Source organism: Procambarus clarkii, chromosome 45 (genome assembly GCF_040958095.1).
Source record: "Procambarus clarkii isolate CNS0578487 chromosome 45, FALCON_Pclarkii_2.0, whole genome shotgun sequence".
Classification (NCBI taxonomy): Eukaryota; Metazoa; Arthropoda; class Malacostraca; order Decapoda; family Cambaridae; genus Procambarus; species Procambarus clarkii.
In genome coordinates, this window is record NC_091194.1 from 16,400,507 (window position 1) to 16,424,192 (window position 23,686).

Sequence of the window (23,686 nt, forward strand, 5' to 3'; positions counted from 1 at the left end):
GGGGACCAACATGGAAAGAGAACTGAAGACGGCACTACTAAAGAGGGGATAAAAAAAGGGAAGGAAAAAAGAAGGGAAGTTTTCGACTGGGCAGCAGATGATAACATGATGTTTAACAGTGATAAATTCCTGGTACATAGGTATGGAAAAAATTATTACCTTAAACCTACAAGGAACAAAACACAATCAAATCTGCCCATAGTAGGAAAGGAACGTGTAAAGGATCTGGGAATAATGATGCCTGACCCCTAATGTTTATGGACCATAAGAAGCAAGTACTGTAAGTAATTATCAAAAGAAGGCACCAAACCGGGAAGGCTATGTAGCACCAGACCATAACAAGCACATATCCACTATATGTGAGCCTGCGGGCCAGCTCCTGTGCCAGGTAAGTCCACTACGGGCTCACCATAGCCCGTGCTACTTGGAACTTGTTCCGAGTAGCTGAATCTATAACAACAACCTGCGGGCCGCTCGAAACAGCAGCCCGTTGGACAAAGTTATCACAAGTCGAGCCTGACCTCAGGCCAGGCTTCGGGAGGAGTAGTACTGGAATTCTCTCCAGGTAAACTCCAGGTATGGCACCGCTGATTGCTAATGTGCATCTCTCACCCATTCGACAGCAAAGGGTTGCAAGGCCTTATTTAAAGAACAAGTTCATTCCCTTGTTGAGTATACACCGTTTTCCTGAATGGCCTCCCCACTCCCCCTTCCTTTACCCGAATTCTGAACAAGATAGAGCACCGTACTAGAAAGCTCCTATCTAAACATGGCCCATTTTAGCTGAACTGGTTAGTTTATCAGAGCCATGAACCCTGGAGAGATGTCGACGAGCTTACTGTTAAGTAGAAGGCCAATGTATTCAAGGTTCACCACCTGACCCAACCTCGTGGGTCTTAAGTTGGTAAGAACCAGCAAGTCATAAGTTGGTAATCACAACACTAGGCGAACACTTTGTTCAGAGTAGCTGAATCTAAAAAAAACAACAACTAGGCGCTCACTTTGAAGAGATTTAAGAGTCCCTGAATCTTGTAGTAATCACCCTGAAGCCATCAACACTGCCACTCTTCTGGTCAAAAAGAGTGCCCAGCAGCTGGACACCCTCATAAATATTTAATACTGTCAAGCAGCAGCAGTATGACAGTACGTCAAGCAGCAGCAGCAGCAGTCACGTAGTAAGGACTGACATTTTAAATGCGAGCTCAGCACAGTATATCCTTTCACGACTAAAGACCACATTCACTCCAAACATCTCCCACTTAAAGGCTACTCATACCCGTGCCACCTCTGGCTGGCTTAACCATCATCAATCACCAGGCGCTCAGCCACCTTACGCTAGCTGTGCCATTCTCAAAACATCACTCCATCAGCGACCATTCATTCCTAGTGTCTCGCATCTGGATCATGCATTAAGTCACGTCAACCGACCTTATTATGAGGGCAGCCACGTCATCCTCTTACTATCATAACTGTAATTTACCATTAAAGTTCATTCCAAATGAACAACTCATTAAATAAATCAAATCCACGGTCAGGATTCAGATGAGCTGATGTAGGATTGTAGTTTCAATAGCAATTGTACATCAATACTTGTACAAAAATGCAGAGCAAGCCACGAAGCAGCCAACTGCCTCGTGGCTTGAAGTTTTAATAGCAACATTATCACCATGCCTACTGAATCCTAAGTTTACTTTAAAAGAAAGAGAGAGAGAGAGTGAAAGAGAAAGAGAGAAAGAGAAAGAAAGAGAGAGAGAGAGAGAGAGAGAGAGAGAGAGAGAGAGAGAGAGAGAGAGACAGAGAGAGAGAGACAGAGAGAGAGAGAGAGAAAGAGATTGTTGAGACAGCAAGGTAACCTGGAGAGGGTAATTAGTGGGTCCGCAACAGGTGTGTTACGGCAGGTACCCAGTAGCCTTGTCCAGCCAGACACGCGCGCACCCACAGTGGGTACCCCACGTGTCGTCCTAGCTGGTACCCGCGTCTCGCCAGCTGGTACCCGCGTCTCGCCAGCTGGTACCCGCGTCTCGCCAGCTGGCACCCGCGTCTCGCCAGCTGGCACCCGTGTCTCGCCAGCTGGCACCCGCGTCTCGCCAGCTGGCACCCGCGTCTCGCCAGCTGGTACCCGCGTCTCGCCAGCTGGTACCCGCGTCTCGCCAGCTGGCACCCGCGTCTCGCCAGCTGGTACCCGCGTCTCGCCAGCTGGTACCCCCGCATCTCGCCAGCTGGTACCCCCGCATCTCGCCAGCTGGTACCCCCGCGTCTCGCCAGCTGGTACCCCCGCGTCTCGCCAGCTGGTACCCCCGCGTCTCGCCAGCTGGTACCCCCGCGTCTCGCCAGCTGGTACCCCCGCGTCTCGCCAGCTGGTACCCCCGCGTCTCGCCAGCTGGTACCCCCGCGTCTCGCCAGCTGGTACCCCCGCGTCTCGCCAGCTGGTACCCCCGCGTCTCGCCAGCTGGTACCCCCGCGTCTCGCCAGCTGGTACCCCCGCGTCTCGCCAGCTGGTACCCCCGCGTCTCGCCAGCTGGTACCCCCGCGTCTCGCCAGCTGGTACCCCCGCGTCTCGCCAGCTGGTACCCCCGCGTCTCGCCAGCTGGTACCCGCGTCTCGCCAGCTGGTACCCGCGTCTCGCCAGCTGGTACCCGCATCTCGCCAGCTGGTACCCCCGCATCTCGCCAGCTGGTACCCCCGCATCTCGCCAGCTGGTACCCCCGCATCTCGCCAGCTGGTACCCCCGCATCTCGCCAGCTGGTACCCCCGCATCTCGCCAGCTGGTACCCCCGCATCTCGCCAGCTGGTACCCCCGCATCTCGCCAGCTGGTACCCCCACATCTCGCCAGCTGGTACCCCCGCATTTCGCCAGCTGGTACCCCCGCATCTCGCCAGCTGGTACCCCCGCATCTCGCCAGCTGGTACCCCCGCATCTCGCCAGCTGGTACCCCCGCATCTCGCCAGCTGGTACCCCCGCATCTCGCCAGCTGGTACCCCCGCATCTCGCCAGCTGGTACCCCCGCATCTCGCCAGCTGGTACCCCCGCATCTCGCCAGCTGGTACCCCCGCATCTCGCCAGCTGGTACCCCCGCATCTCGCCAGCTGGTACCCCCGCATCTCGCCAGCTGGTACCCCCGCATCTCGCCAGCTGGTACCCCCGCATCTCGCCAGCTGGTACCCCCGCATCTCGCCAGCTGGTATCCCGCATCTCGCCAGCTGGTATCCCGCATCTCGCCAGCTGGTATCCCGCATCTCGCCAGCTGGTACCCCCGCGTCTCGCCAGCTGGTACCCCCGCGTCTCGCCAGCTGGTACCCCCGCGTCTCGCCAGCTGGTACCCGCGTCTCGCCAGCTGGTACCCGCATCTCGCCAGCTGGTACCCCCGCATCTCGCCAGCTGGTACCCCCGCATCTCGCCAGCTGGTACCCCCGCATCTCGCCAGCTGGTACCCGCATCCTCACAGCTGGTACCAACGTGAACCCAAAAAATTATACCCACGAGTTCTGATTTGGGTACCCAAATCGCTCCCCGAAGCGATTTGGCTTTGTTTCCTATCCTGGCCGGGGAAGATTAACTAGGCGCCAATCCTTAACTGTACGCCTCTGTTCACCCAGAAGTAATTGGAAACCTGGTTGTTAAACGATTGGCGGGTCGTATTCCAGGGGAAACTAGTGGTTAAGGCTTACCATGAACTATGGGAAAGGAAAACTAGTACCAGGATTCAGCAATCGTCTGTTCCTGAACCCATCTGTCTGTACAGAAATAAAAATGTTCAGTTATGTAAAGTTATTAAAATTGTGTAAATTAATCATGTGCCTTCAGGTGAAATTAGTTATATAATATTCCGCTAGTGTACATATTCTCCCATATATGTACTTGCTGGAAGAGCTTCAGTTCTTGGGCCCCAGCTTTAAATCACAGGCCATCTGATGAAATAGCTTATTTATCATATCTCATTTTGAAGCTATTTAAGGAGTTAGTTTATTAAACTACCTCCTTTTAACTCATCCCACTTATTCACAACTTTTACACTGAAGTAGTACTGCCTAACCTCACTATGACCCATTTGAATTAGAGAGATAGGGCACTCAGAGACGGAGTTATGTCCATACATCTAAGAATCTGATGTTCCGGTCATGTCTCTTGTTTCCCTTCTCTTTAACTGCGTGGCGAGGTATGGTTCCACAAGGCCCGTAGCAGACTTCATAACTTGCTCTAGTGCTGGTCTATCATCGGTAGCATACAACATGCTGAGAGCTATCTTGTTCACAATCTTGATGAGGTCATGAATGTCTGAAGACTTCTCCAACTCAAGCATTTGTTTCCTCACCTTGTACTGCCTCTGTGGTCTTCTCACCACCCTACTTAGTCACCTTACATTATTTGGATTAAAGTCGAGCAGCCATTTCTCAGACAATATCTCTAGCTTCTTCAGGTATAGACAATCCCCCGTTTCTTATCATTTCATCAGGTAGATCCCATATATCAAGGTCCTAGAACTGAACCCTGTAACACCCCGCTTGTTGCTTGTCTATTTTGATTTCTCCAGCCTCACTACTGCTATTTTCTTGCTGTGTTTACAATGTGGTGATTTCGGGGTACCAGTGCCCCCTGGCCCATTTTCTCACCACGCTACCTGCTTGTCTGATGCATCAAGTGGTTGGTGCCTGCAGCCCGTCCTAACACCGTAAGTACCATCTGGAGGTGTTTATCTACTTCCCCCTTAAAAATAATTTAAGATCTTTTGATAATTCCCCCCGGTTATTTAGTGTTGATAACTCGTCAGCATTTGCTGCACGTTCGAATGTGGTGGCCAGCATGAAATAGATATCACATCTTATAATGAGAATATAGTAGATAAACAGCTGAGTTCAGCGATTTATTAAGCAGAGTATCGCTGATTACAAGGCAAGAGGATCGCTAATAACATGACAGGTGTACCGTAAATTACAAGCAAAGGAATCGCCAATTACAAGGGAGGGAGATGGCTAAATACAAGCCAGGGCAATCATCTGTTACGAAGGCAAGAGGGTACTGTGGATTACAGATCACGGATATCGTAAACGGAAAGGCATGATGGACGATCGAAAGGTATCGCAAATAGCGAAACATGGATATCGCATCTTACCCACAAAGGATATTTATTAACATCTTTATTGACAAAATTAATTATAATTTTGCCTAAGCTGAGGATTTCGATTAAGTCTTATTAAAGTGAGGATAATGCTGGTATTCACTAGCCACACATAACATGATACACCACATCCCAGCTCTCATCACGTTAACCTATACCAGCCCGTCCTCCAGTTTTGGTACCACTTATAGGAAGGATGAGGAACATAGCACCTATACCGATGTACAACGCAGTTAGAAAGTAGAAATTGGTACTATTGAATTTGGACCAACCCGAAAACTATTTTCTATTTACGTTACAAACACAAATTAAACCAATCTAACCTCCCTAGGCCTAATACACGATATCTGAGGCCTAATATAGTACACGTGTGCTATTCTAGGCCTAGGAATATTAAAGTTTATTAGCTTCATTTTTTCTGAATATAAAGTGAATAGTACAAAACTAATTGCTTAGCACGTCAATATTTGTACTATTGTGCACATGGTTACAAAAAGTACTCTCTAAACAGGAGGATGGGTTGCCTATACTGCCAACACTGTCTCTCCCTCGCCTCCACCCGCACAAATACCTGAAAATGTGTCGAATCACAAAAGCGCTCCGACTAATTTCAATTTTCTTGCGTAGATGTATTTAGAGTATTATAAATAACAAAGCCCCAGCTCTCCTAAGCAAGAGACAGGAGGACTGAAGAGGGAGAGGGGAAAAGATGGCTAGAGCGAAGGATTCGAGGGAGTGAGGGAGGTGAGGAGAGTGAGGGAGGGAGGGGTGGAGGGAGGGGGGGGGGGGGGAGGGGGTGGTGGGTATACCTCGCCATATGGTAAGCGTGGTGGTGAGATGGGCACGTGGGCTCTCGGGGCATAACTCTGGCAGGAAGACGGCTATTATACCCCCACTACCTGGGGAGTCTTAGGGAGGGAGGACTGCTGCACATCTAGATGAGGTAAACTAGAGAGCCTAGCAGGTAAACTAGGATTAGGTAAACAGTAATGAATAGGCTTGGATAATAGGCTACGGTAACCTCTACAAATTCCCGTAGTGGTTTTGACGTTCATTACAGAAACGTATTGTAATTGGATGCTATTTTAATGACTTGCAAGAGCGAGGCTGGTAATTGGGTAATAAAAATGATTTTGAACAGATGAAAAAATTAGGTTTCATTGTTTAGTCGTGACTTCAGCCATTAATTACCTTGATAATTAAATGACTCTTTAACTTTCTAATATTCGCCTCACGATCCGTTTTAATTTTAGAATCTGTTCAGTCCTTCATTTCATTACTTTCGGATATTTTGTCTTTGTTCATACTAGGTTGTTAGGCTGTGAGCTCAATTAATATAAAATCAAACTGTTGATTCAGAGTACAGCATCCGAATCCGATTTGTAGATTAGAAATTAATAACTTTTCTTCTAAATATTTTGAGAACAAAAAATTGTTCAAAAGGTTGGAATACTTTTTTTTTCCGAAAAAGTTAATGTTTCATGATAATTCTTGTAACATATCTCTCCAGCACCTGGCTTGGAAAACTTGTTAGTGAAACAGGTCGGTAGTCAAGCGGCTCCCTCTGCAGCCAGGTGTTGAAAAGTGCCAGGCAGGATTCTCCTGCCCTGCACGCCCTACCCCCTCACCATGCACGCCCTACCCCCTCGCCATGCACGCCCTACACTCACCCATGCACGCCCTACCCCCCACCCATGCACGCCCTACCCCCCACCCATGCACGCCCTACACTCACCCATGCACGCCCTACCCCCTCGCCATGCACGCCCTACCCCCTCACCATGCACGCCCTACCCCCACACCATGCACGCCCTACCCCCTCGCCATGCACACCTTACATCCATGCACGCCCTACCCCCTCGCCATGCACGCCCTACCCCCTCACCATGCACGCCCTACCCCCACACCATGCACGCCCTACCCCCACCATGCACGCCCTACCCCCTCGCCATGCACACCTTACATCCATGCACGCCCTACCCCCTCGCCATGCACACCTTACATCCATGCACGCCCTACCCCCTCACCATGCACGCCCTACCCCCACACCATGCACGCCCTACCCCCACCATGCACGCCCTACCCCCTCGCCATGCACACCTTACATCCATGCACGCCCTACCCCCTCGCCATGCACGCCCTACCCCCCTCACCATGTACGCCCTACCCCCTCGCCATGCACGCCCTACCCCCCTCACCATGCACGCCCTACCCCCTCGCCATGCACGCCCTACCCCCCTCACCATGCACGCCCTACCCCCACACCATGCACGCCCTACCCCCTCACCATGCACGCCCTACCCCCTCGCCATGCACGCCCTACCCCCTCGCCATGCACGCCCTACCCCCTCGCCATGCACGCCCTACCCCCTCGCCATGCACGCCCTACCCCCTCACCATGCACGCCCTACCCCCTCACCATGCATGCCACTGCGACTGCACCTTTTGCCTCAGGTAATTGGTCAGGCGCGAGCCCACCACGTGCCTCCTGCCTGTTGCTACCTGCTATGACATCCTGCCACCTCTCACCCACCCACCCACCTACCTCTCACCCATTCACCCACCCCACCTACCTCTCACCCATTCACCCACCCACCTACCTCTCACCCATTCACCCACCCCACCTCTCACCCATCAAATCTTCTGCCAGACTATCACTGAACTACTCACCCATCCTCCTGTTGCCCCCATCCCCTTATATACGTCAAGATAACTCGGCAAATACGAATGTCGAGAACGAATAAATATTACTCTTACTGTAAATGTCAATGAGTTAACACAAGAGGAAAAACCTTAAGAATTTATATGAGCATCCTGTTACAGCTGCAGTACATTCCTTTTGGTGCTAGCATCTTATGGAAAAGGAATTGGATATACCTGTCTTGCGGATGTTCTGCACGAGTACTATTGGATCTTTCTTATAGATTACTGTAACCACTATAGACTGTTAGATCCCTCATATATTATTGGCTCAGTCCTAGACAGTCTGAGCCATTCTAAACTGTTGGGACCCCTCATTGTCTTTGCTGCTGTCCCATAGGACATAGTCTAAGAGAAATTGGGCTAGTTTAAAGATAAGTAAATCAACTTCAATTTCTCTTTAAGGCTAGAGTCTTAAGAGACTTTAAGACTATCCCTCTCCTTCGTCCGTTCCTACCTCACTTCTTCCTTCTCACAGTCTCTCCCTCTCCTCCCTCCGTTCCTACCTCACTTCTTCCTACTTACAGCCTCTCCCTCTATCCCCCCCCCCCCCCCCAGGTCACGCGCACTACTCCTAGTCGTGATCAGCTAAGCCAGGCAATAAGCAAATTATCCTCCATGATAACATGGGCGCGATCTCCGCCCCGACCACGCCCGCACCGCCCACCTTTCCCTTGCTCATGATCCCCACACCAGCCACACCCGCGCCGCCCACCACTCACGATCCCAACACCATCCACGCCCGCGCCGCCAACCTGCCCATTACCTACACAAAAAAAGATGGTGCATAGCAGAGCCTCGCTCTCCTGCCTTGTCCAGCCCGGCCTCACCCCGCATGTTCATCACACGAGCACGCTGGTCTCCTGTCTCAGCCCTTCGTGTCTCCTCAGGTCTCATCATGTTGATTTCTCATGTTATCTCATTTTGAAGAGGCTGTCTTTATCCACATTATTATCTATTTCCTCACAGAGTTGTTAGGAAATATAGGAGACAAGGAAAAAAATAAACCCAGAGTATTGATTTGAAACGGATGGTAGGACTGTGGCGCTAAATTAAAAGTCTGTAAACAAAGTTGACCAGGTGATTGGCGTTGAAGTTGACCGTGTCCAAGGTCACGAGGAGTTAGCCAACTGTAGCGAGGGCCCAGTACACCCGGCGAGGGGTGATCATGTTCAAGATAACAACGATAACACGTGGTGGGATGTTGTAGAACATGAACAGAATCGAGTCGTGAGGGAAAATATTAAACTTAAATTTCAAAAAGAGAAAGATGACACCCATTGTCGAGTGAGATAATGATGGATAAGGAGTAACTTTTTTTTTATCTCAAAATTACACTCGGGAAACGCATTAATTTTAATTGTGGAACTCTAAACATTAAACATTTTTCTCCTCTCTAGTCGTAATGGCTTGGCCTTTTCCCTGATGATTCTACAATTGAACCGGAACTAACAGTTGCAACTAATCTTTGTTTAAATGTCATAAATTGGATGCGCTTTTAGTGCAAGAAGACAATGAACAAGATGTTAAGTAACTTCATGTGCTGATTATTTTGAAACCCCAATAAATCCTACGAACTTGTTGAAAGGTGGTACGATGATATTGACTGCTAAACCGGCCTACATAAAGGAATGTATTTCTATCTATGGGATGCCTATCTAAAGGGAGCCGGTCGGCCGAGCGGACAGCACGCTGGACTTATGATCCTGTTGTCCCGGGTTCGATCCCGGGCGCCGGCGAGAAACAATGGGCAGAGTTTCTTTCACCCTATGCCACTGTTACCTAGTAGTAAAATAGGTACCTGGGTGTTAGTTAGCTGTCACGGGCTGCTTCCTGGGGGGTAAAGGCCTGGTCGAGGACCGGTCCACGGGGACACTAAAGCCCCGAAATCATCTCAAGATAACCTCAAGAAGATGCCATTGGTAAAGACTTTGTACAAGTGGTGCAGTATAGCATACACATCATAGGAAGCTTAGCATGTCACAATCTCACGGGATTATTAAGCTGCTACCAAAAACAGGTGATTTGCATATTATAACGAACTAGAGATCACTTTCCTTGTTCAACCAGGATTACAAAATTTATTTCGAAATTGTTGGCGAATATAACTAAGATTGTAATGGATAATATTATATCCAAGGAACAGTTCTGTGGTGTGCCTGGAAGATCCATAATCAACTGTAATAATGTAATTAGGGATGTGTATTATGTGTCTGAGTATAATGTTTCTTCCTCCATGATGAACCCGACTGGTCGAAAGCTTTTGACCATGTTGATGTTCAGTTTGTATTATAAATATTGGATAGGAGTGTACTTGGCAATAAAAAGCAATGCCTATTGTTCCACCTTGTCTTCCCAATGCTATAACACTTCCTGTTGTTGGTTATGTAGACGATACCACTATTTTTGTGTCGACAGAAGACTCTGTGGTGAATGTTCAGGATGAGTTAGACAACTCTGAGAGGGCAACAGGTGCTGTCATTAACAAGGACAAAACGTGTATGATGGGGCTTGGCAGATGGTGTAATAAAGTTACCTGGTCAGGTTCATGGTTCAGGGTAGTGGAGGTTATTAAGGTTCTCGGGATTTGCTGGTGAAAAACATATGGAACGTTGATTACCAATTGGTAAGTACGATTTAGAACTATAATAGTAGCTTCGAATGTGTTGTCAAAAAGGAAATTAACCCTGTTTCAGAAGGATGTAATAATCAATTACAAAATTTTGTCTGAAGTGTGGTATTTGTCACGCAGTTTTCCCAATTGATAAGAAAATTGCAATGGAGGTTGTCAAAACTATTTTTAGATATGTATGGTATGGTAGAGACCAACCAATTAAACGAACTACTCTATGTAAAGGTAAGACAGACGGTGGAATAGGGAGACTGTGTACCATAAGTCATTGACAATCTTATGAGTTACCTTTAGAAAGGAGATAATGCAAAGAAATAGTGTAAATGTTTGTCCTACAGCTGCCTTCCCTTTATAATGTAGACTCCTACTGGTCTCCCATTTTCCTTTCATATCTCCATTACCTTACTCTTGTTAGAGTTGAGCTCTAACAGCCATTTGTCTGACCACTACGGGGAGTTTGTCAAGGTGTTGTGTCAGCTACACAGACTCGCGTGAGCTCACTCCCTCGTGTAGAGCATTCATATACATTGCGAACTATTACGGTACGAGGGCCGAGTGTGGAGGGTGTGGTGGAGAGTGAGTGTCGAGGGTGTGGTGGAGAGTGAGTGTCGAGGGTGTGGAGGAGTGTGAGTGTCGAGGGTGTGGTGGAGTGCGAGTGTCGAGGGTGTGGTGGAGTGCGAGTGTCGAGGGTGTGGTGGAGTGTGAGTGTGGACAGAATGGTTGAGTGTAAGGATGGAGCATGAGGGTGAAGGATGCAGTATGATGGTGGAGGGGGGTCCGTCTAATTACCACAAGCTACCACAAACTACACAAACTTCAGAAAGCTTCCTGGCAATACGTTAGTAATCTTGAGGTTATCTTGAGAAGATTTCGGGGCTTTAGTGTCCCCGCGGCCCGGTCCTCGACCAGGCCTCCACCCCCAGGAAGCAGCCCGTGACAGCTGACTAACTCCCAGGTACCTATTTACTGCTAGGTAACAGAGGCATTCAGGGTGAAAGAAACTTTGCCCATTTGTTTCTGCCTCGTGCGGGAATCGAACCCGCGCCACAGAATTACGAGTCCTGCGCGCTATCCACCAGGCTACGAGGTCCCCAAGGTAATGTAATGAAGGTAATGAATATATATGATATATTAAGTTAGGCTGACCTTACCTAACCTATCCTAACCTATCCTAACCTAACCTAACTTAACCAAACCTAACCTAACCGAAGCTTGGATCGTCGACTTGATTTGGCGTCACCAGCTTTTTATTTTCGTCTAATTTCTTTATAAAAAGATACTTTTTCAGATTAAAATTATGTTTTTTCGTGTTGTACATTCAGCACCAACATTATAATGAGTAAATATATCATATTTATTCATTACTAACGTATTGCCAGGAAGCTTTCTGAAGTTTGTGTAGTTTGTGGTAGCTTGTGGTAATTAGACGGACCGGGTGGAGGGTGAAGGATGGAGAGTATGAGGGGTGGAGGATGGAGAGTATGAGGGATGGAGAGTGGAGTATGAGGGTGAAGAGAGTGTGAGGGTGAGGTCGGGCCAAGGAGTGGCTGGCTCTAGGTTGTGAGGAGTGTGTGTGTGTGTGTGGGGGGGGGGGGGTGCTGGTTCCGGATGATGGAGCTGGACTGAGGTCACTCATGTACTGTATAAAAACTGACCATAGTCTCTCCCTCTCCACCCTTCTTTTCTCTCCCTTCCTTCCCTTCCCTTCCCTCCCTCATTTAATAAACTACTACATGTCATTAGGAATGGCACTCGCGTTGCTAATGAACCTGCAAGCTTAGAGCTGCTATCCTACATCAGCTTATCTGATTTATTTAATGATCTTAGGTTGTTGATAACTAAAAATGTCTTATATGTAAAATTAGTCACGTATGATAGCTGATAATGTAGCCCATCCTCCTGTTTTTTAGTACTTAAGAGTAACGATGAGGACCAGAGTACATATACCGACAATATATAGATATTGCGTTCAACGCAATTAAAAAGTAGAAATCGGACATATTAAATTTGTAAAAACCTGAAAAAAAATTCTATTTGTTGCAAAGTCAAACTAAACTAACCTATCGCCTCAAAACTTCCTTTAACCGCAAACTAAGACAGCTCTCTAGTCTTTGCCCTCCTGACTTTGATCTCATTAAACGTTTCCGTGTCATCTGCCCTTCTCTTCCTTATTTCTATGGTCTTCCTAAGACTCATAAACCTGGTGTTCCTCTTCGTCCTATCATTTCTTCACGGGGCTCTATCAGCTATCCTCTTGCCTCCTGGCTCGCTAAAACCCTGACACCTTACCTTGGCACTTTTTCCCCTGCCCACCTTCGTCACTCTCAGGACTTCATAGAAAGACTGCGCCTGCAACCCTCTTGTAAAATGCTTAGTCTTGATGTCGACTCTCTGTTCACTAATGTTCCGCTCGATGACGTTCTCTCTTTCCTCAGACAGAAGGCGTCAGAGGGTCTCCTTCCTCTCCCACTTCCCACTGACGTTTTCCTCGATCTCATTAGACTCTGTGTTGAATCTAACTCTTTCTCTTTCAGCGGTAAATATTACACTCAAACTTTCGGTGTCGCTATGGGTTCCCCTCTCTCCCCTGTTCTTGCTAATTTCTACATGGAATACTTCGAAACTGTTCTTCTTCCTTCTATTGATACTCGTCCCTCTCTCTGGCTTCGCTATGTTGATGACATTTTTGCTTTATGGCCTCATGACCTTAATCTTTTCCAGCCTTTCCTCGCCTCTCTTAACAATCTGGCTCCTTCTATCCATTTAAAAGTTGAGTGGGAATCTAATTCCCTCCTTCCTTTTCTTGATGTTCATGTTCACAGCTCTATGTCTGGGTTCTCTTTCTCTGTCTACCGTAAACCCATGCATAGTGGCATGTACATTCACTTCTTTTCCTACCATCCTCCTTCTGTTAAGAAAAGTGTCCTCGTCTCTCTCTTCCTCCGCGCTCTACGCATCAGCGACCCTCAGTTTCTTGATTCTGAAATTGCCTTTATCTACAAATCATTCTCTCGCCTTGGTTATCCTTTGCATTTCATCAACTGTGCCCACTCTCAAGCTAAACGAAATTTCTTTCATCCTAAACCTGCTTCCAACACTAGTAGCACTGTACTATGCCTTCCCTTCATATCTGAACTCAAAACTTTTACCAATACCTTTCGTCCTCTTGACATTAAACTCGCCTTTCGACAAACTAACACACTTCGTAGCAATCTAGTTCACACTGCTCCTCCTGCTTCTAATGCTGCTGGTGTCTACTCTATTTCCTGTTCATCTTGTCCTCTCCAATACTTTGGCGAAACTGGCCGTACACTGAATGACAGACTTAAAGAACACAAGAGAAGTGTTATGTCTGCAGACACTAACAATGCTCTCTTCTGCCATGTGAGGGATTCTAATCATCCCATTGATTGGTCTTCCTCCAAAATAATCTTTCCTGCCTCTACTCTACACAGACGCCGTCTTGTAGAATCGGCTCTTATTAACAATGTACCCAACATGAACTTGAGTCCTGGCTTTGTTGCTGTGGACTCTTCCCTTTCACAGTATATACTCAAATGCTCTAATCTTTCTAACAAACGTGACTTAACATAAGCTTTCCCCCTTCCATTTCTTTCTTTCTCTTTCCCTTTCTTTCTCTCTTCTCCCTTTTTCTGTTCATTGTCTTCTACGCTCCCTTGCTATCCTCTTCTTATTCCTATTACCATCTCCTTCGGTGGTTATAATAGGAGCTGCCTCGTATGGGCCAATAGGCCTGCTGCAGTTCTCATTACTACTATCCCCTACACCTGACTTTCCTCCTCAGCTCTCTCTTGCCTATTTAATTCTTGTCCCTACCTGTCCTCGTCACAATCGACTTGAGAATGGTCCAGGACGGACCGAAACGTCGTCGTCTCTTCAATTTCTAGTGTGTGGTCTGGTCATCATACTTCAGCCACGTTATTGTGACTCATCGCCTGCATAAACTAACCTACCTTTCCTAGGCCTAATACACGCTATATGAAGCCTAATACAATATATACGTATGCTATACTAGGTCTAGAAATAATGAAGTTTTTTTGCTTAATTTTTTTCGGACTATAAAGTGAAAAGTACAAAATTATACTACATAATTTCTAAGTATGTCAATGTTTGTACTATGGTACACGTAAGTTACAAAAAGTACTATCTAAACAGGAGGATGGGTTGGATAATGATGTTCTTGACAATGGTACAACCAACACGAGGCTGTTGATGCTGGTTGCCAAGTGTTGTGGCTGAGAACAATTGGTTACCCACACAGTGAGATCTCTGGCTCTGATGTGCTTATCAGTCCCACCAGTATAAATCTTCGTGCATGCTTTCCTACCTTGTCCAGAACATGGATAATTGATGACGTGCAGGGGCCAGATTCACGAAGCAGATACGCAAGTACTTACCAACGTGTACATCTTTCCTCAATCTTTGACGGCTTTGGTTACATTTATTAAATTGTTTACAAGCATGAAAACTTCCCAATCAACTGTTGTTATTGTTATAAATAGCCTCCTGGTGCTTCGGAGCTCATTAACTGTTTAATACTTGTAAACAAAGCCGCCAAAGGTTGAGAAAACATAGACAGGTTCATAAGTGCTTGCATAACAGCTTCGTAAATCTGGCCCCTGGATATCTAAGTGAGTGGTGCATATTCAAGATGGGAGCGAACTTCTTCGTTTGTTTTACAACGCCTTATGTCGAGAAGGTACGCCTTTATTTCTGGTCTACTTCACTTGCTAAGTTCAGTTGACATGTTTTACCTCCACAAGATGTCAATTTCATAACTGAACACTTTTCTAGGAAATAATTATTACAAGCCGTGATGAATCATCCTGGCAGCAGTCTAATGGATTGATTCATGTACGTTGAGAGATAGGCTGCTGTGTGTGGTGGTTGTCCTCTTGCCTGGTAGGATCTGTTGTCCTGGATAAAACAGTGTATGGATAGCTACGTATCCGATATATAATTGTGTATATCGATTCTGAGAATTTCATGGTCAGTTTATGGTGTCTAAATATTTGATCCTATCTAATCAATTTTTTTTAATTTTTAATTTTGCTTCGACAGGTGTTCCTCCCGATGTCATTTCCTGTAGAGTTGTTACACTTTATATCTCGCCGCCAATTTGCAGCAGTGTGCTCTCTGTAATTGACGTGAAAGGTAGGTAGAGCGGTAGAACCAAGTTCATAAGAACTAAGTTCATAAATTGCAGGTGGAGCGAGGCTTTGTTACCGAGTACGGAGGTTTGCCTCGTCTAATCAGCCTATTATCTTTGCCGGTGATTAAGTAGTCTAGTACCATGTAGAGGCTGTATATTTCTTCCTATTATGTGTCAGCAAGTACTGGCAGCAAGCCAGAGGCGACAGAATGATTTCCGGGACTGGAGCCGTGGATCCTAATTCCCTTCAGATTTACGGCTGTCAGATTTCCACTAATCATTTGTTGCCGAGCTGATTGCAACGCGAGTTTCCGTTACTGTCAAACTCCTCAGCATCTGCTGATCAATCATGTTGAAGGTGGGTTCTGATTTTTACTGTCTTCAATGATTCCACGAACTCCGAAAAGTCGTTGTGTTGGAAGATTAAATCACTGATTAAGAGACTCTCTCCTGATCTATCACACCAAGAAATGCCGCAGTCCGTTTTTTTAATTGGTCTCGCTCTATTGCGCTCCGTGGATGGTGTGGTTGCTAACTAGCCAGCTCTGGGGACCTTATTGTTCCTGATTCCTGCCATTGTTAGCCTCTGTTGGGAGGCGGTCGATGGGCATACCTCGTATATATTGTGCTCAGATGCATGTTTTGGGGCTTTGTGATTTGTTGATAAAGTAGCTAAATCTGGTCTGTATCCTGATGATAAGCTAAGAGAAACTTCTTAAATATTTTAATTACTTGTTGTGCTTGTTGCTGGTCATTAGCAAGTCTCTTCTTGGCACACCCGTATGGTCTATATAATGCTGTTATTCCTTCTGTATTCACTTCCCCTCTGTCTCTAAGGCTGCCAAGTTGAACTTTAAAGGAATAAAAATAACTTTTGGAGACCCAATTTATCTTCTCCGGTGTTGAATTTAAGAATTAATTTTGGTCATATTCGGTAACGCAGCGGATAGAAAGGTGGAATCCAAGAGCTAAAGTTTGACCCTGCAGCCGCAAAATAAAGACGCACACTAGGAGAAAATGAAAGTATGGTACCTTAAGTGTCTACTAAAGTTCAACTCAAGTAAGTTGGCTACTAGGAAACGGAGACCAAACATTAAAATATCATACGAGACTGGAAATCCTACTGGAATCGGACAAAGAAAGAGATTTGAAAATACTCCCAACCTGTCACCAGCAGACCACATCAGCTGAATATGGAGGACCGTCAGCCCCAACGATCACAATATATTGGTAAGACAACACCTCTTTTTAAGGCGTTTCAAGATGCACAAACAATCATCATTTCTACATGCAACCAGATCAACACCAGTGATATCCTGACCAACAAATACTGAAATAATCCACAGATACAACGATAACAGAAGAGTAAACATTGGGCGAAGAGCTACATAATAATGACAACCTAGTATTAACAGCCCGCTCACTATCAGGTACATTCTGCCATTTTCAAGACCAACTCAGAATATCCATCACACTGCCTCAGACCATTCATAATTCATCCAACCATTCATAAGTTATGAATTATGTCTTACAACTTACAACATAAGTTGTAAGGAAATTACAGAAGGCCTACTGGCCAATGTGACACCTAACTTAACCTCATCCTTCTTGGTTATAATTGCTTATAATACAAAGAAAGCAATCACGCTAACGTGATGTGTAAATGAGAAAATCCGTAGGAGCCGTCATGAGGATTCGAATCTATGCGCTTCTTGAGGTTATCTTGAGATGATTTCGGGGCTTTAGTAGGCTCGGGGCTTTAGATTAAGTAGATTTCGGGGCTCGACCAGGCCTCCACCCCCAGGAAGCAGCCCGTGACAGCTGGCTAACACCCAGGTACCTATTTTACTGCTAGGTAACAGGGGCATAGGGTGAAAGAAACTGCCCACTGTTTCTCGCCGGCGTCCGGGATCGAACCCGGGACCAAAGGATCACAAGTCCAGCGTGCTGTCCGCTCGGCCGACCGGCTCCCCAGCGTGATTCAGCGCTGGGTATTCACAGAGAACACTTACAAGGTAGAACATTCCTAGACGACAGAGCACAGTGTACGATATATATAATGTCGTACCTAGTAGCCAGAATGCACTTCTCAGCCTACTATGCAAGGCCCGATTTGCCTAATAAGCCAAGTTTTCCTGAATTAATATATTTTCTCTAATTTTTTTCTTATGAAATGATAAAGTTACCCATTTCATTATGTATGAGGTCATTTTTTTTCATTGGGGTTAAAATTAACGTAGATATATGACCGAACCTAACCAACCCTACCTAACCTAACCTATCTTTATAGGTTAGGTAGCCGAAAAAGTTAGGTTAGGTTAGGTAGGTTAGGTCGTCGAAAAACAATTAATTCATGAAAAGTTGGCTTATTAGGCAAATCGGGCCTTGCATAGTAGGCTGAGAAGTGCGTTCTGGCTACTAGGTACGACATATATATATATATATATATATATATATATATATATATATATATATATATATATATATATATATATATATATATATATATATATAATGTGTGTGCAGACACACACACAGAAAGCACTAAATTATATAAGTACTGAAAACTAACATTTAACCTAAATCTCAAAACTACCAAAAATAACCAACGTACAATAGAACTTATACAGTAAACACAAATATTAATATAACACAATATAAATAAAATTGAAAAAATAAACTAAAAAAAAAAATTGGCTTATATTTGGCTAAAATTTTAACTGCGTAAGGTTGCATAGACATTTTTATTCAATGAATGCCGAAGCTCCAGAAAGACTCCATTATTGTTAGATCAAAAGAGCCACCATTACAATTATCCAAAATGTGGAAACCTGATTCAGTAAAAAAAGATTGAAGTAATCCTCGCCCCAAGAATGATCTCGAATTTCGGAGAACGAAGGTCTCGATAATGATCAACCAGTTCTATGCGACACTTTTCTATGTTCCAATATCCTAATTCTTAAGTTCATAATGGAAATTCCAATGTATCTAATATCACAGCTAGAAAAGGCACACGAATATACGATGTTGGAATGAATATATATATATATATATATATATATATATATATATATATATATATATAATATATATATATATATATATATATATAATATATATATATATATATATATATATATATATATGTATATGTATGTAACAAATTTCAAATAAAGTAAATATATATGTGTACATACAAAAAAATGGGGGTGGTAGGAGAAGATAATATTAGTGTTCAGTGAGAAACCACAAGGTCTCCTCTGAATACTTTATTTTTTTTTATTTTCTTCTCCGAGGCTATGGGTCCCCACATTGGCACCAGAGGTGGTACCCTCACAAATTTATATATATATATATATATATATATATATATATATATATATATATATATATATATATATATATATATATATATATTTTATTAAATATGACCGAAAAAGTAAGATTAATAATTCTAACACGAATTTTCTCAATCTTTCGTACATTATGCTTCACTGTTGGAGGTAAATCAAAAATCACTTCTCCAAAATTCATTTTTATTTCTAGTCTGACGCGACACGGGCGCGTTTCGTAAAACTTATTACATTTTCAAAGACTTCACAAATACACAACTGATTAGAACTTGCGTTTCCCTGATTTTATATCTACATTTGAGTGAGGTGGGAAGGGTGATGTGGCATTACATTTGAGTGAGGTGGGAAGGATGATGTGGCATTAGAGGATATTAATAGGGTATTAAAAATATCAACACAAGACAGAACACGAAACAATGGATATTGAATAGAAGTGTTTGTAGAAAGCCTATTGGTCCATATTTCTTGATGCTTCTATATTGGAGCGGAGTCTTGAGGTGGGTAGAATATAGTTGTGCAATAATTGGCTGTTGATTGCTGGTGTTGACTTCTTGATGTGTAGTGCCTCGCAAACGTCAAGCCGCCTGCTATCGCTGTACCTATCGATGATTTCTGTGTTGTTTACTAAGATTTCTCTGGCGATGGTTTGGTTATGGGAAGAGACTCTTCCCATAACCAAACCATCGCCAGAGAAATCTTAGTAAACAACACAGAAATCATCGAATGTAATAAAAATGTAATAAGTTTTACGAAACGCGCCCGTGTCGCGTCAGACTAGAAATAAAAATGAATTTTGGAGAAGTGATTTTTGATTTACCTCCAACAGTGAAGCATAATGTACGAAAGATTGAGAAAATTCGTGTTAGAATTATTAATCTTACTTTTTCGGTCATATTTAATAAAATATGTCTACAGGAAAGACTGCTACCAAAATATACTAATATATATATATATATATATATATATATATATATATATATATATATATATATATATATATATAATCACAAGAATATACAAGAATATCTCACATTTTAAATAAAAACCCATAGTATTCGAGTTAGTAAAGATAAATTTGAACTCACTGTAAAGATAACATATTGAAATAATTTACAGTTGTTTTCTGATACTCATGAAACAATAGTATGATAATTTATTGTCTCGCATAAATAACATTAAGATCTGAGGGGAAGGACAAATTTATCCTGTGCAAAACTTTCAAATGGAGGATTGTACCCGAAGCAAAGGATAACTATTATTCGATAAAAGTTCCTTTAAGAACCTAATTTTAAGACCGAAATTATTCTAAGTAGAGCTCAACCCAGAAGCTCTATTCGCCAGGGTACTAACGGAATTCCTCTAACGCATCTCAGGGGTGGGGGGGAGGTTGAGGGGTAACAAAGGAATGAAAGTTCAGACCTAGCTCAGTAAATGTTGCTTTTCTATATACACACGTATTAAAACCATTAACATTGACTATTTCACCACTAACAAAGGACAATTAATTTTTAACCTCGCACTCGGCAACAAAATTTATATTACAGCATTTATGTAATTAAATTTAACAAAAATCTCGAAATAATATTCGTCCACATAAAAAAAAAACGTTTAAAATCAAGGACAACTAGTCAACTCTTCTCATAAAAGTACAAAAATATAATCACGAGAGACCCAATGGAGGCCCCGTCACAACTCCAACATGCTTATATCTAGACATGTTCTTCATCTGCCTATTCTAAAAGCAATCTAAACTATGTTTTATTGAAACCAAAACAACAATTAGAATTGACAAACAACTGATTCCCAGGCGGGAGAAATTGACATATGTCTAAATTATATAATAATAAAATATATAATATAATTATATATATATATATATATATATATATATATATATATATATATATATATATATATATATATATATATGTCGTACCTAGTAGCCAGAACTCACTTCTCAGCCTACTATTCAAGGCCCGATTTGCCTAATAAGCCAAGTTTTCCTGAATTAATATATTTACTATCATTTTTTTCTTATGAAATGATAAAGCAACCCTTTTCTCTATGTTTGAGGTCAATTTTTTTTTATTGGAGTTAAAATTAACGTAGATATATGACCGAACCTAACCAACCCTACCTAACCTAACCTATATTTATAGGTAAAGTTAGGTTAGGTAGCCAAAAAAAGCTAGGTTAGGTTAGGTAGGTTAGGTAGACGAAAAAACATTAATTCATGAAAACTTGGCTTATTAGGCAAATCGGGCCTTGAATAGTAGGCTGAGAAGTGCGTTCTGGCTACTAGGTACGACATATATATTTATATTTATTATAATGTGTAAATAATAACCATTTTGAAAATACGAGGAAACGTAGATTCAATATTTCGGTCACAAACCGGAACCATTCCACCCCCCCCCCTTCCCTCCCTAAGCAGGAAAGTGTAGATGGCAAGTATAAGACACATGGCTGAGTGAGGGCCAGTAAGGAAGAGCACCAGTACCTGTGACGTTTGCTGCGCCTGTTGGAAAAATGTCTTATCTCTGTGCGAACATCTACCCAGCTTCATCAGCCTGATACTTTCGAATTACTGGAGACATCGTTAGTTCTTTTATGGTATGTGTGACTGGTGTAAATTCCTCCACTATGTAAATTGCGACTTATGATGTTGCATTTGCGTAATTACTACCGCATGTTTGCACTGTCCACTGACTTGTTTGCGATCTCAGTTCTGCAGCTTCCACAAATGAGTTTAATTGTATTTTTGTACGAACAAAGAGAATATCAGACGGTACGATTTAAACAATTTAACTTCAATATTATAGCCAAAATATATTTAAATAGGCTCTGGAAATGCGGCTCTAATATTCTATTACCAGTAACATTCCCCAAACATATTTTACACAGGAAAAAATAGCACAAATAACATGCAGTTTTGCTATCAGCCTTGACAGGGTGTGACTTACCTCATTATTCTTGTAGTAATAACCTGCTCAAACTTGCCGCATGGTACGAAAATTTGCCAAAAGGATATTTAATATGTGCAACATGTACGTATTCTAAAGGGGGACAATTATTAACTCTTAGGAACAATTTGGTGTCCCTAAGTGGCATAGTGTACCAAACAAGTTAACTTGTTAGTTTACTGGCATGATTTTACTTATAATTATAAATTTTACTTATAACCACGAATGCTTACTTGTGCGTTGGCAGTTGACCCCTGATCGGCGTCGTGAAGCCGTGTAGTTGGACGAGCACAGTTGGTGGCCATAAGAGCACAGTTGGTGGCCATAAGAGCACAGTTGGTGGCCATAAGAGCACAGTTGGTGGCCATAAGAGCACAGTTGGTGGCCACAAGAGCACAGTTGGTGGCCACAAGAGCACAGTTGGTGGCCACAAGAGCACAGTTGGTGGCCACAAGAGCACAGTTGGTGGCCACAAGAGCACAGTTGGTGGCCACAAGAGCACAGTTGGTGGCCATAAGAGCACAGTTGGTGGCCATAAGAGCACAGTTGGTGGCCATAAGAGCACAGTTGGTGGCCATAAGAGCACAGTTTGTGTCATAAGAGCACAGTTGGTGGCCATAAGAGCACAGTTGGTGGCCATAAGAGCACAGTTGGTGGCCATAAGAGCACAGTTGGTGGCCATAAGAGCACAGTTGGTGGCCATAAGAGCACAGTTGGTGGCCATAAGAGCACAGTTGGTGGCCATAAGAGCACAGTTGGTGGCCATAAGAGCACAGTTGGTGGCCATAAGAGCACAGTTGGTGGCCATAAGAGCACAGTTGGTGGCCATAAGAGCACAGTTGGTGGCCATAAGAGCACAGTTGGTGGCCATAAGAGCACAGTTGGTGGCCATAAGAGCACAGTTGGTGGCCATAAGAGCACAGTTGGTGGCCATAAGAGCACAGTTGGTGGCCATAAGAGCACAGTTGGTGGCCATAAGAGCACAGTTGGTGGCCATAAGAGCACAGTTGGTGGCCATAAGAGCACAGTTGGTGGCCATAAGAGCACAGTTGGTGGCCATAAGAGCACAGTTGGTGGCCATAAGAGCACAGTTCGTGGCCATAAGAGCACAGTTCGTGGCCATAAGAGCACAGTTCGTGGCCATAAGAGCACAGTTCGTGGCCATAAGAGCACAGTTCGTGGCCATAAGAGCACAGTTGGTGGCCATAAGAGCACAGTTCGTGGCCATAAGAGCACAGTTCGTGGCCATAAGAGCACAGTTCGTGGCCATAAGAGCACAGTTCGTGGCCATAAGAGCACAGTTCGTGGCCATAAGAGCACAGTTGGTGCCCATAAGAGCACAGTTCGTGGCCATAAGAGCACAGTTGGTGGCCATAAGAGCACAGTTGGTGGCCTATAAGAGCACAGTTGGTGGCCATAAGAGCACAGTTGGTGGCCATAAGAGCACAGTTGGTGGCCATAAGAGCACAGTTGGTGGCCATAAGAGCACAGTTGGTGGCCATAAGAGCACAGTTGGTGGCCATAAGAGCACAGTTGGTGGCCATAAGAGCACAGTTGGTGGCCATAAGAGCACAGTTCGTGGCCATAAGAGCACAGTTCGTGGCCATAAGAGCACAGTTCGTGGCCATAAGAGCACAGTTCGTGGCCATAAGAGCACAGTTCGTGGCCATAAGAGCACAGTTCGTGGCCATAAGAGCACATTTCGTGGCCATAAGAGCACATTTCGTGGCCATAAGAGCACAGTTGGT

General features: G+C 44.2%; 1 long non-coding RNA gene across 1 annotated transcript in view; it reads right to left on the minus strand.

Moving 5' to 3' along the window:
* LOC138350475 (uncharacterized) overlaps positions 1-22,358 on the minus strand; it is a 352,612-nt gene extending 330,254 nt beyond the window's left edge. Inside the window, exon 1 of the long non-coding RNA XR_011222128.1 lies at positions 22,172-22,358. This is a non-coding gene — a long non-coding RNA (uncharacterized lncRNA). The remainder of the gene's footprint in view (positions 1-22,171) is intronic.
* Between the last annotated feature and the right edge of the window lie 1,328 nt (positions 22,359-23,686).